Source organism: Vulpes vulpes, chromosome 3 (assembly GCF_048418805.1).
Source record: "Vulpes vulpes isolate BD-2025 chromosome 3, VulVul3, whole genome shotgun sequence".
NCBI lineage: Eukaryota > Metazoa > Chordata > Mammalia > Carnivora > Canidae > Vulpes > Vulpes vulpes.
The window spans coordinates 40,665,480-40,680,289 of NC_132782.1; the positions used below are offsets into that span (position 1 = coordinate 40,665,480).

General features: G+C 37.5%; 1 protein-coding gene across 20 annotated transcripts in view; it reads right to left on the bottom strand.

Moving 5' to 3' along the window:
• The window catches only part of LOC112926656 (thrombomodulin-like), a 104,870-nt gene that overhangs the window by 20,945 nt on the left and 69,115 nt on the right, over positions 1-14,810 (bottom strand). For 9 of the 20 annotated variants that reach the window (XM_072752288.1, XM_072752291.1, XM_072752289.1 and 6 more), the window contains 4 exons: positions 12,142-12,266; positions 10,701-10,796; positions 9,788-9,865; positions 9,601-9,653 (listed from right to left, as the gene is read on the bottom strand). The exons of 6 other annotated variants lie outside the window; for them this stretch is intronic. The gene's annotated coding sequence lies outside the window, so the exon portion shown is untranslated. The remainder of the gene's footprint in view (positions 1-9,600; positions 9,654-9,787; positions 9,866-10,700; positions 10,797-12,141; positions 12,267-14,810) is intronic. 5 more of the 20 variants (XM_072752280.1, XM_072752278.1, XM_072752287.1 and 2 more) reach the window with 3 other exon arrangements.

A 14,810-nucleotide genomic window follows, 5' to 3' on the forward strand; every position in this document is an offset into this window, starting at 1 on the left:
AAGAGTGCAGGGTGCTGTGAGAGACCATAACATCAGGGACTCCAATTTAGACTGACAGGCATGGAATGGAGGGTGTTTAGTTCCAGATGTTCTCTTTGAAGAGATCACTAACTGAGATCTGAAACACTAGAGAATATATGTAGTGGGAGAAGGAGAGGGAAAGGGAGGGAAGAAAGAGTAAGGAGCAGTAAAATGTCCAGAGGGAAAGATCCAGGTACATATGAGATGCTGACACTATTCCTGAATGGGATGTTGGCAACAGTATGCAGGTATGTTAGACAATGGTCAGGTGTGTCTTATTTTAAGCATTTCTGTATTAGTTCCTGATGGCTTCTGTAACAATCACAGATTTAGTGGTTCAAAACAATAGAAACTTATCTCACAGTTCTGGAGATCAGAAGTCTAAAATCAAGGTGTTGACAGAGCTGAGTTATTTTGGAGACTTGGTGGGTGGGGGCATCTATTTCCCTGTCTTATCTGGCTTCAGAAGATACCTACATTCCTTGGCTTGTGGCCCTTTCTTCCATCGTCCAAGCCAGCAGCCTTGCTTCTTTTTTTCTCAGATTGGCTATCTCCCTCTTACAAGAACCTTTATGATTGTATTGAACCCACCTACCTAATCTGGGAAAATCTCTCTATCTCAAAATCTTTAATTTAATCACTTCTGCAAAGTCTCTTTTGCCATGTAAGATAACACATCCACAGATTCTAAATTTAGAACATGGACATCTTTGAGAGGATATTATTCAATTTACCAAAATCTCTGAATTCCCAAATGAATTGGGTGGCTTCTGATTTATTCCTTAGATACCATGGTGTCATAGAGGGTCATGTTTTCAACAAAACCTGATGCACAGTTCTTTCTAGAAATCAATACAAATATTGTATTTTAAAAACTATGTAAAATTTATATGAGGAAACTATCAACATATATATATATAATATATATGTTAATATACGTATAATTAATAGATCCAAAGGACAGCTTCTGATTTGAGATTCTTTGGAAAAAATCAGGACCCAGAAGTAACCTGGGAAGCAGTCTGATTACCCAGAGACATGAAACAGGAAGAAGAGACTTCTTAAGAGCTGAAACTCAGAAATGAAGGACTAACTGTAGAACACAGTTCTACAACCCAAGTTGTGGTTTGACTTACTAGTTAGAAAAATCAGCCTGGAAAATTTTATGTTGAAAATTTCTTGTTTATCTTGTTTACTAATTAGCCATCTGGAGCACTGGAAGAACTGGTCAAACCGGTTGGGAAGTTCCCTTACCCTACTTTTTCCTAGCTGAAATTATTCTGGGTGACCAAATGACCACAAAGCTTCTGCACAGTGGTTTCTACAGGAATTTAAGCTGATTCCCCATATTAAAGCTCCATATCAAACTTTACTGTTTGAATTAACCAGTGAATATACTAAAGAATGAGAATGGATCAACAGTGACTATTTTTTGGTTAGATAGAATTTATATTACTTTAATCACGAAGATATAAACTGAATTTGGATAAACACCCAAAGGATTTTGGAAAGGGGAAAAATTGTATTTTTGATTTTTTGGTTTCTCAGGCATTTGATTGATTTTTATTAAAACTTCTGGAGTCGGGCAGCCCTGGTGGCTTAGCGGTTTAGCACCGATTGCAGTCCAGGGTGTGATCCTGGAGACCCGGGATCGAGTCCCAGGTCCGGCTCCCTGCGTGGAGCCTGCTTCTCCCTCTGCCTGTGTCTCTGCCTCTCTCTCTCTCTCTCTCTCTCTCTGAATAAATAAATAAAATCTTAAAAAAACAACAACAACAACTTCTGGAGTCAGCTTTGCTAAGATTCAGGTTGAGACAAAGTCAATTACAGAGACAAGATGGTTAGCTCTGATGACCTCATTAACACTACACCTCGCATAGTTTTACTACAGGGCAAACTTTCTAATAGTACTTTTTGCTTCAAAGAAATAAAAACCTCTTCAAGGTGACTTCTGAAAGGTGATTTGTATCTTTACTATCCCTGCTAAATTTACAGATAAAATGAGATATCAACCGGAGAATTTAATGAATTTGTCTTTATTTAATTGTCCTACCTACTACCTTCTGTAAATAATCATTTTCTGTGAGCAGTATACCTGGCTGGCAAACATTTTATGAGATGGCATATCGAATTCAAGCCATACATATAAGAAAATGCAATGAGTTGACTTTTTGTTTGGAAATTTGTGACTGTCTTAGCATTTGACATGATGCAGAGTAACTTCTTGTAGGAAGACTCTGTGGAGCCTGGCAAATAGATACATTGTGCAGTCCCAAGATCATAGTCTCTCCACAGTGACAGTTACAAACTCCAAGGCCATCTACACCAGCACAGTGTCCTTGACAAGCTAAATAAGCATAAGCAGAAAAGTGTTTTATACTGTCAAAACGAGCATCCACCATCCCACTAGTCGAGAAAAAATAAAAAGCCTATGGCTCTCATGATGGGCAGAGAGGTGTATTCAAATTTCATCTAATACTTTGCTTCTCACAAATTGGGATTGACCTTCCATGGCTTATGACAGCATATTTTGCTCAGGTCTTTATCAAAGGCCTGGTGATAGATCAGCTGTCACCCACCCGTTCCTCAGAATGTCTTTGTATTAAACTAATGGTCCAGCAGAGCAGCCAGCCTGACAGGCAGGTTATTTATTTGCAATCTGGTAAAAGAACTGACAACTTCATTGTTTTAATTGTTCATTTTTCATGGGTTGATGCATTAGCTCACCCGAATCTTTGTGCCTTAGTCAGAGAATAAATATATGGGAGTCAGGGGATCAGAATGACTGGGTCCATCTTAAAGTTCAAGAAGCCGAGGATAGTCTTGGTGATGGCTGTGATTACCAGTGTCCCACAAGCATTTGGGTTTTTTTTTTTTTTCAGTCTTATCTCTGTTTTGCATCTCTTTCCTCTCTTTCAGGAAGACCTATGATGTCAGCTACTGATCTGATTGTTTCTTGAAACAATGTTCCTTGTTCTCACAGACTGTTAAAGGAGAAAGACTGGAGTGAGTCTAGAGTCTCTATGTCTCAATCAGAGTCGGGGGTGCCAGACAGAGGCCCCCAGACCTCAGCTATCAAGATGCCAAGAAGAGATACAGCTCAAGTCAGAGGCTCTCAGAATCACCAGGAAGTTTTTTGCTAAATAAACATGGCCTGGCCTCATTCTACAAGATTTGATTCTAATTCAGAGACTCTGGTGAGGACTAAGTATATATATTTCTAAACTCCTAGGATGCTGGCAGAGAAGCATTAAAGTAGAATTTAGATCGATGCCCTCAATTTATAGATAAGGTATCTGATAGATTGAATCACTTGCCCAAGGTCACAGCTATTTAGTAGCAGGGCTGAAACTAGAACCCATAGGTCCCCACCCTCAGATCAATGCCCTTTTCATTTTCTGCATCACATATCATTTTCCAGGAGCTATTTGAGACACACGTTGAGGAAGTCCTACCAAGAGCCAATTGCTAATGTGTCAGGGTACAATATGGAGGTGATCATTGGCACTAAAGGCTCAACTGAAATGCTGATCTTTAGAGAGCACAGGGCATTTCCACAGCCCAATAATAAGCATGAAGGGGATTCCTATTAGGGTACTGGGTCCCAAATTATATTATTACTTTACTATTCTTTCTTCACATTAACATTGAGAGTGCCTATAGGGCAGAGACAATGTTTGATTATTTTCAAGTGCCTCACATCTCACATAAACCAAGAACACAGAAGCTAGTCTATTATAAATGCTCGATGAAGGAAAGAACGAAAGAAAGAAAGAAGAAAGAAAAAAAGAAAGAAAGAAAGACAAGCTTCTCTAGCCCAATATACATAACTGTATGAAAGGCTGATCCTACACAAAAGAGAACACTGGATCCCTATATGGCATGTTTATATGTTCTCTTCCTTGTTAAAAAAGATATTCAACATTTATAATTATTTACAGGGTTCTGTGCTTGGTACTGGTGATATAAAATTGAACAAGACTAGTATCTGTTTGCGAGAACCCACAGACTAATTTAGGAAGACGTGACAAATTGATAGACAATAATCTGACAAATGCTACAAACATGTTTAAAAAAAGTTAAAGAATATTAAAGAAAATAGCTAACCCTATCACGAGGGAACTGGTGTCTCCTCAGAGAGGTGGCATTAGAACTGGGCTTAAAAGAATGAGTAGAAATTGCTTAGTCAGAAAGAAGAAAGTTAATGAATAAAGTCTTTTATTGAAAGTGATAGATATCTTTGCTTCATGGCTAGAGGGCAGGGTTTAGGAACAAGTACGATGTCAAAGAATTGTTGGCCCTTAAAAATGAAGTGTTTTCTATATTACATTGAAAGCTTAATCTGGTGCTCCTAGATGACCACAGAAGCACCATGATCAGACTGTTGACAATGTGCATGTGGGACTGGAGGATGGGAGTCGGACTGGGGGCTATCACAGGCATCCTAATGAGACAACAAGAGCCTGAATTTGAGATCTGAAAAGGGATGGAGATAAGGAAATATAGCATGATATATATATTTGTATATATATATATATATATATATATATATATATATATATATATATTTTTTTTTTTTTTAGGTAGATTAGATAGTACTGGCTGACAGATTGTTTAAGAGACCAGAGGTAAGGCTCTTTCGGTTCCTAGACATTTCTTTCATTGTTTGTTGTTTGTTTTTACCATTTAGTGTCTCTTTTCCAGAATGGTCTAGTATTCTCACATTTCAATTACAGAAGGGGTTAAAAATATGACACAGACTTTAGAAGGCCATAGCAAATAAGCAAATCTGAATCAGCATGCAGCCATTCTTAGAGTTTTGAAACCAGGCCTTTTCAGCTTATCTTGGCAATAACAGCACTGGCTGGAAAGGGCAGGCTGCCAGGACAGTGGCATCACAAGAACTATAGAATGTGGATACTCTGGGGGCTCCAGATTGGAAAGCAGCATGACCCTGTGGGTCAGAAAAGAGAGATGCTCCCAAGACACTGGGGCTGAGATAGGTTCTGGAAGTGAGTTCCACATGATTCATTTCTTTCAGGCTTGCTTTCTGAGTATATGCTCATATGGAGCACACTCCGTAAGGAAATATTCAGTGTTTCAGTGCTGAAGTCAAAGTGACGATGTTTCTTGTCAGAATGGACACCTTATATACCATTAGCAGTCTGGTATCGCGCTAGGACATTAACGATGACTACTGCCCTTTTGTGGAACTTGGTAGTTGCCATCTACTGGATGTGTGGATAGTATTCATAAATAGTTAGCAACAACATTTCCTCTTCATCAGTGCTCCAGATAAAAGCCAAACAATAAATCATAATTCTAGAACTTGAACATTTCAATTCAATGCTGATTATTGAAGAATTAAATCTATTCTGAAAACCAAGAGTTAGTTTATTCATATCTGCTTTTCAATTCTCTCATGTGTTCTGTTCAGCTGCTAAAAGGTGATAATAAATAGCACAGTAATATTATGGATTGTTGTGAGGAGGCTCTAAATGCTAGTAGATGTTCCGAATGCAGGAACTCAAGTTGAGGGAGAGAAAGAAGTTTGTAGACATAGGAGAGGATAAGAATGACCAGATAGCAAATACAAAAAATGAGTGTCTTGGAAGCCTGAGGAATGAGTCATGGTGAAGGAGCTGACATTTTCTAAGTTCCTGAAATGTGTCAGACCTCTTCTAAGCCCTCTCTACTGTATCATTGCCTTGATAGCTTTAACAACCCTGTGAGGGAACAACTATTATTATTTTCATTTTATAGAAGAAACTAAGAAAGTTAATGCGATGTCATTCACCTAAAGCTCTCATAGCCAGAGTCAGTACTGATAACTCAATTTTCTTAAACATGACATTATTCTTCTTCCCAGGAGTTACTACATTAACAGAGGAATATGAGCATATAGTACTGGTTTATGGATCCTTACAGAAGGACCTTTGACCTATTTTCTCACCTCATTTCACAAAATCAGGACAATACAGTGAGAAAAAATCTGGACTAAGCAGTTATCAATTCCTACCCATATTACTCTGGGAAAGTCACCTCCTCTCTGAGGGCCATATTGAATTTTGTCATTTCCATAACTCTACTAAGTTTTAAATTTCAAATACTTTTTATTATGAAAGTGATCAGTAAAACATCTCGAATGATGGAAATCTGTACACTCTACATTAGCATCATGTATAATATGTTGGTTATGCTGTATTTAAAACCACAGTAAATTATAAGTAAGATTAGACTGTATAATTTTCTGTGCCTGTATGAAGTGATTAGATACTAAGTCTGAGATGCTATGTCACCAATTTCCACTTTTCTCAAGATCCATAGAATTTAAAGGAGAAGAGTGGTACACAGAAAGAGGAACACCCATGTTCAAACTACTGAGTTAGTGGATTGCATAAATCATACATAATGTAAGAATTCTCCTTTGTAACGGTAAAGAGAGGTATCAGTATTATCCACTTAGGACTCACAGATTGGATGATGAGCAATATGGTGATTAGACAAAGAGGGGGCACTTACATAGTAAGCTAGAAACCCAGAAAGACAAAATTCTTGACTGTTCATGCTTCTGCTCAAGTGTGTTGATACTCTCTTAAATGCATATACAAGATAAGGTTTAAAGAATCCAGGGGCAGCATAATTAATCATAATTATTTCTTTTTTTTTTTTTTTTTCAGATTTGCTACCAGAAGAGAGGCAATGCTTTCTGATGATTATCTTAGAGTGTTAATTTTGGGCACCGACGTAAAATGAATCCGTAATGAAATTTTTCTTCATATCAACATTAAGGTCAATGAACAACAACAAATGATATTCAAATATAGTAATGAAACTTCTGCATCAGTGATCAGCTCAAACCCTGGCCTGACAAACAGATGTCTATTTGGCATCCTGAATATTAGTCCCCTTTTATCACTATAGAAAAATATGAAGCATCAAAATAGAAACACGAGGGAAGCAGTTAATATTATTTTGGACGATACAATAAAATGAAATAACTGTAGTAGAGTAACTAGATTCTTGTCAGTTCAAATCATAAAACCGTTGCTTTTAGGTCATGGCTTGTGAAAACAAATTCCTTTTCTTAAGACCAATATTTCAAAGACAGATACAAATATTCACTCATAAACATCTCCCAACATCTTCATCCACTCAATTTGCAGTCTTAATTCAATGCTTACAATGTGGCAGCCACTGAGTTTACTTAGAAAAAACTCAAAGTTGATCAGATCTCAGCATTTTCTCTATTTCAAAGTCATCACTCTGTCTGAATTCCTCAAGAATAAGAACAAAAAGATGTTTGAAGAAAATTGGCCCCTAACTTTTATGAATTGTTCATCTCAACTTCAACTATGTTAACTGCCAACTCTCCAAAACAAACTCCAATTCAATTAGTAATAAAATATTGCAACTCTCCATGAAGCTCTTTCTCTTCCTAATGGCAGTTTGCTTGGTCCAAAGTAAAGGACCGAAATGAACTACTTCATTGTAGCACTCTCTCCTTACATATTGTCCTGAATAAGTCACATTCCTTCTTAATAATCTGAAAGCATTTTCATTTGTGCCCTGGGAATGACTAGAAGAGCTTTTAATATTATTAAGTCTAGATCAAATCAATCCAGTCTAAATAGGGCAGGGGACTAATGCTTCTTTAACCACCCCTCCTTCTGACCAATTACTCACAACTATATTGGTGGCCTTGTTAGAAAATCCTTGACATCTATGATCAGAGGTTCCAGGCACAGGCCACTTTCATACATTTTGCTGACAACCTTTGAACCAAGCTGCCAAGTGAAAGCTTACCATGGTCTTAAAATCCCAACTGGTGATTCATTGTTTGCAAACAGAGAGACAGATTACCATTGTTAACTTGACCGTAGCCTCTAACTCCGAGTCAAAAATGCTTGAAAACATGGGCATCTTAACTAGAGCAAGACATAAATCAAATTACCTTCAACACCACAAAGAAATGAATGGTTGGCATCTTAGGAACTGTAAAGTGCAGTGAGTTTTCCTTGGAAGATGAAGTCGAGACGGATGACAAAGGATCCCATTACTTAATTGAGTCTAATAAAATATGGAGGAACAAACTTTGCCATGGTTTCAAATAGTCTGATGAATAAATAGAATAATTCCAAGAGCTTGCTAACTGCACAGTTCCTGGGAGTGAAGTTTTTCTGAGATTATGAGCAAGACAACAAAAGGGCACTAGCCAGTAGTAACATGGATAATGCTGTCTTAATTTCCTTGCCGCCACAGAATCCAATGAGTAGATTATATTGTTTTAATGGGTTTACTTGCAAGCTTTAGGGCGAAGCAAAAGTAGAGAGAGGGAGTAAAAAGGCTGCTACAGGGAGACAAGGGGAAAGAATTTGTTCCCGACAAGACAAACAATTTTGGTAAGTGAAGGAGGTGTAGTGAGGTTAGGCAAGAGCTAAGGCCAGGCCAAACGGATCATCAAGTAAGAATTTTATGAGCATGTTAAATCTCATCATGTCACAAGTTAGACTGCAATTTTATTAAATGTCGGCTGAACTGAGTTGAGGCAGTGTGTGTCCACAACCGAGGAAAAGGAAGACTTGGAAGTTCAAATCATAACAGATCATTATTGTTTTTGGTATATGACACCAGCTCAATTTTTTCCAGTGAGTTCTAGCTAGAAACTAGAGGTAACAACTAACGTGCATATCTAATTTTTAAAAAGGCTTATAAGATCCAGTTTTGAAAAACAGACTGTGTTAAAATTAAACGTTGAAAGGTCTAGTATTAATGAGTTAACACTGATCCTTATATTTTAGAAGGTTAAATTTATTATTTACTTTCCGCTTCGGATCTGGGAGGGGAGAAGCTTCTCTAACAGTCCAGAAATGTGTGACAATCAATATTTTTGCTCTCGATATTTCCCTAAAAATGCTGATTTTGCAAAACAAAATCTCTCTGGGAATCGTTCTAGACCAAAAAGCACTTTTCTACACAAACAGCAAATAAGTTCTTTGAGGATTCTACCCAGAATGCTCTGGAATTCAGTGTTTCCAAGAAAAGATGATACATCCCAGAAACGCTAGAGACATTTCTTCTTTTAATAGTTTGCCAAAGCGTAAGCTCTTGTGAAATCTGACGGTTTTCAACATTGGCACGAGCTAGTTATTTAGAAACATATAAGCATTTGTTTGGGTCTCTGGAGAATGCAACTTAATAGAAAGTGGCATACATGTGCCCCTGTGGACGCTAACAGCATGTGTATGCACCCAAGAGTACTGGCAGGACACATACTCGCCGAAGGATACAAATGCATTCATGCACCTCTTGCCGTGACCTCATCAACCTGCTGTCAAAAGTGCTGGTTGAAACATGAAAATTCAATAACTCACCTGGTTATTTTGCCTACGCTAACTGGTCTGATTTTTTTTTCCTTTTGAATTAATTGAGCTGATCAGCTGTGTTTGTGTTTTGGAATTGGGTTGATATCATCTTCAAGGATTAGAAATGTGTAGCTTCTTTCCCACCATAACAATTTAAAGATAACATTTGGAAAATAGACACTGTCACAATTCAACACTAAGTGGAAGAAACACTCACATTTGGGTATATGTTCATTGGCTGGAATTTTATTCATTTTAAACTGTAGGAATCTATTTAAAAAAAGAAAGAAAGAAAGAAAGAAGAAACACAAAGGTTAAAGATCAAAAGGTCCAAGTGCAATGCCCCAGTGGGGATGGGGTATATAGGGTGGAATTGGGGTATGGAATAGAATTGCTCTGTTTACCTCAATAGTTGCCTTTGGCTCCAACCCAGTCAGAGAGGCATCAGGATGTCCGTGAGATGGACTGACAGTGTAACACATCTAGTGGCAATTCGACCCCAGAAAGTCCATGTGGACAAGCAGAAAATGACAAATAACAAATCGACATCCCTCCCTCCCTCTCTCCCTTTTTTTTTCTTTCTTTCTCTCTTTCCCACATAGCTCCTGTTTCTCTGTACTGCTCCAGTGCCTGGTAAATGAACCAACTCTGTTTCTAGGCATCTGGACATAAACTTTTCTCCACTGGAAAACTTTTTAATATTTAAAAAAAATTTCCCCCAATTATATTCAAAAGGGTTTGACCCTCTGTCAAAGTATGCCTTACCTTTCTAATACAGAGCATGGAAAATTTTATGCACAATGTCTGTTATGGAAAATATACAACAATTTCAAAATATTCAGGCCAAAGGTTATTATGCACAACTGATAAGAAATTGCTACACACCTGGAATTGTATAATCCAAAATCACATGTTCAACACAGAAAGTTACAGCACAAGGCAGAAATAAATTCAAGTTTATCTACACAAATCTCTTTCCTTTCTGGTTTGTATAAATGCATTTTTATTAAATTATTATTTCTTAAAATAACATTCTCACTCAGGAATTCATCACATATACTTAACTCATTTTTCACACACACAAAAAACCATATCCATGTATATAGCTAACTCATTTTTCCTGATTCATATGTATTTTTCTTTACTAGCAATGTCACATTTTTCACGTTTATAAGTTGGCAGCTAATAATAACAATTCTGACTCACTTCACCAACTTTATTTCAAATATATTAGTTAATAACTAAAAGTAGAATACATAAGACAACCTAAAAATTTAGAGACTTCAAAATAAGAAATTATAGAGATACAGAAGTCACCTGATTATTCTCCAGTTGGAGTAGGGAACAGAAGGAGGGAGCTGTTTCCTCAATCAGTATCGGCTAGAGTCCAACACAATCCCATCCCCAGGAAAGCTGAAATGTGGATTTAAAAACATTCTATTCTAAAGCTTGAAGTATGGCTAACCAAAACCAAACCACACACACACACACACACACACAGAGAGAAAAATAGAGCAAACCACTAAATTGAAAGAAATAGTGATCCTCCTAGTACATCTAATGGTTCCTTGCCATTTTATTTTTCTACATCTGAAATTTCACATTTACAGAGCCAGAGATGCTCCATATAAGTAGGCAGAGAAACCACCTATAAAATAGCGTATGCTTGAAAATATATCTCCCGCCCACTATTCCCTAAATTATCCCCTTGAGAGAAATTCTCCTTTGAGTCTCTGAATGTTCTCTATTTATATGCACTCTCCACACCCTGGAAGACATATTCAACCAACATTGAAGCGCGCAGACTATCTCCCTTCCTGTGTAGATTACTGGGACAAAGCTAAACACAGCTAGGTGGAGGGTAGAAGGAGGAAAGAAGCATTCAGATGGGGAAAATATGGCAGGGGGAGGGGAAGGGAAGTAGACAAGCCTTGCCTGCTTCGCAATTTTCCAAGGTGGGCTTGTCCTTTGATGGGATATTTTTGGGTCCTGGAGGATATATGTGGCTATCACCAAAAGAACCAGTTTTCTGTTGGCGGAAAATGAACAAAACTGGTACAACAAACTAGCCAACTTTTGTTACAATTATTTTCAATCTGATACTTGGGTGTATATTTAACCCAGTAATAAAAATATTTTGTTAGGGAAAAAAATACTTGACATTTCAATTCTGGGCATTTTGTTCTTTGCTAAAAATTGAGAGGAAAGGGAGGGTGTTGTAGTTGAGAATGAGAGAAAAGAATGGGCAAATTGTGATAGATAGTCTCTAAGGAAAAGGGAGAGAAGCAGGCTGAGGAGGTGAAGTAAAATTCAGATAAGAAACTTCAACATTCCTCACTGAAGCTCTTTAACCTGAAGACCGTGACAGTGATGAAGCAGCAAGAATACTGTTCAAAGACTCATTCCCATCTCTTCATTCTCATCTATCATGTCTGCTCACTTCATCTTATAGAATTCTGTAACAAAATTTTTTCAAATGATATAAAAGTAATAGGGGAAAATTTGAAATATTTATTTAGATCACTAGCTTACGGTTTATGGAAACCAATGATTTTTTTTTTTTAACTATTAACAACTGGTTCTCCTGCTTCCATCTTCTGATAAAAATCTGTATTAGCAATTTTCAAGAGTTTATGTTTTTCAATTTTCAATTTCGTTCACTGGTTGAGGTTATCATAGACCTAAAACATTTTTAAAACTACTGCTGAGGTATTATTTTTCCTTTGACAGATTGACAAGACTGTAAGGTCTTACATACCCAGTGTTTGCCAGCGTCAGGGCTAAAAGGCTCCCTCACACATAGTGTAATTCTAAATCAGTGCCGGTTCTGTTGTGGTTGTGGTAGTAGTGGTGGTTTTTGGAGACAGACATCACTTGCAACATCTAGGTTTTAAATAAACAAGCCCTGCAATGATATTGCTGGGGGATTTAACTTACAGAGAAACTCTCACATCTGTGCAAAGAAAAAAAAAATGCAAGAAGGTTCACCACAGTCTTTTTAAAATAGAAAAATAATAAAAACAACCTAAAAGTCCATTTTAGGGGATTTAGTAACCAAATCATTCTAGCGGTTTACAAAAGAGTATTCTAAAGCTGTACGGAAAAGTCAGATATGTATGAACTGATAGGGAAGGATGACTACAGTCCATAGTTTAGTAAATAAACAAGTAAGCAAGACACAAAAATAAGATTTGGCGCAAACATATTTCTGTAAAAACAAAACAAAACAAAACCCTGAAGAGGATTGTTGGAAGGGGAAAACCGGCAATGAAGCTTTTTTCACTCTACACACCTCTGTACCATTATTTTAAAAAATATATATTTCTATTTTTCATATATTTATTATATATCTAAGATGTATAAAACAACAGATTTGAGAGTAAAATAATAACGATGTAGCATTTACTTTTTTTTTCTTTTCTTTTCTTTCTTTCTTTTTTTTTTTTTTTTTTGAGGCCTGGCCCAAACCCACTCCTGGAAAGAAGGAGCTACGGCCCTCTAGTGGAGAATTGCAACAATGCAGTTCTCTTAACCCTACTCCATCCCGCATTTTAAGGAAATCTCAACATCTAAATTCATTTATGGGTAGAACCAACTACAATTTTATATCAGGAAATATCACAAAACATACACAGTTCAATGCCCTTGAATTTAAGTCCTACATTAAAAATTCTGGAAACATCCTCTGATAAAATTTTAATCTATGATGCATTTTCTGTGTGCAGCACAGCACAGTACTCAGTTGCATTTCAGGGGCCCAGTCTGAGTGTGTCTGTTTGCTGAGAAAGTACATTTGCTAACCTGCACACTTCAGTCATAGGAAGGGCTGACTTCTGATAGTTGCAGAAGCTTGTTGCTGATTAAAAACCAATCCTTGCTCATGCCAATCTCTATGCTAGGATCCAAGTTGGCGACTGTCACCTCAAAACTGAATCACTGGATGTGAATAATAAAGGCACTTACTTTCATGGGCTAATCTCAAACATTTCTAACAAGAGAAACTATTTCAAAAGTATATATGGCTGTGTCAACCGCCCAATCCCCTCGGTCCAGTTGAAGGCGTGCAGAGTTTCCTGTCAACCTGCGCTCTGAAGCAGAACAGTCTCCAACCCGACCACTGGGCTTGCTCCACATTAAGGATCGGCTACCTTGGAAATGTACCGTCTCTCAGTGTAAAACTCCCCAAAGGGCAATTCAAATCACATTTAGAATTTCCTATTTACATTGCAACAGCCATGGCAGGAGTTTGAATGTCACAGTACAAATCTGGCACCAAATTCTGAGTGTGTTCAGCAGATTCGGTTTCCAAATTCACTTCACATGAGCATGTTTTCATCAAGTGCAAGGGGGAGGGAGTGTTGTGGGATAAGTTCATGTCTGAACTTCGGATCTTAACTCTTTATCGTCTTGAACAAGTAAACTAGTGTTTTTGCTCTTGTGAAGAAAGAATTGACCAGACTACTTCACATTGTAACCTTGTCTTTTAAGTGCTTGTGCAGGAATGCTATCAAGCAAGGACAGGCCACTATTATTTCCAGTGAAATCTCCCACGTGACAAAGGGAAAAACTAGGTTAGAACAGCCTAACCAGTAGAGGCAATTCCTGAAGAGGCAAAACTTTCTCCTAGACAAGCAATGAAGGTGGCTGATTAGTTTTCTTCCCCAAGCTGTGTCCCTGTGGTGGGGAAATGTATCAGGACACCATTTTTGTCTTCAAGTTTCTTTCTTTCCTTTTTTTTTTTTTTTATAGATGAATGTATAGGGGTAGATTTTTTTCAAAATAAATCATCGGATGTAGTTTTAAACTTTGTTTTGTGTACTTTGTTTTGCATCTCTTTGGTTGTTACAAAAAGCGATCTGCAAGGAGAAAATGTTTATTCCAACTGGACACAGCCACACACGTGCATACCGTCTTGATCTCCAGACCCCAAGTCTACCCAACTGGGGCGAACTTGAAAGAGCTCTTCCAGACCGAGCTGGATGGTCAACCTGGCAGTGGGCAGGACTGCTTCACATCACTGTTGTAACTGGGTTGTTGAATTCGCATCCACCCAAGGTTCCCTAAGTTCAGCCATGAATATTTATTCGCTATAAATGATGATATAATATATATATATATATATAAATGATGATATACTTAGTAAACGTATTACAATCTAATGTTGAAATGATTTCTTCTAACCTGTCTATCTTGAAGTTAGTTTAAAACTGAAGTGTACTTAAAGGCAATGTGTATTATCATACACTACTAGGCTCAGGGGAAAAAAAAAACTCATTATTTGGTCTTGACGTAGTTATGTAAAAAAATAGCACAGGCATCCCTTGGCTGAGGCTGCCTTTGAAAATTCCTGGATTGGAGACCTAAATGGCTCCCTTAATTTGCAAACTGATAGAACTCATTTGGGGCTGGGACTCCGGTGGTACTGGC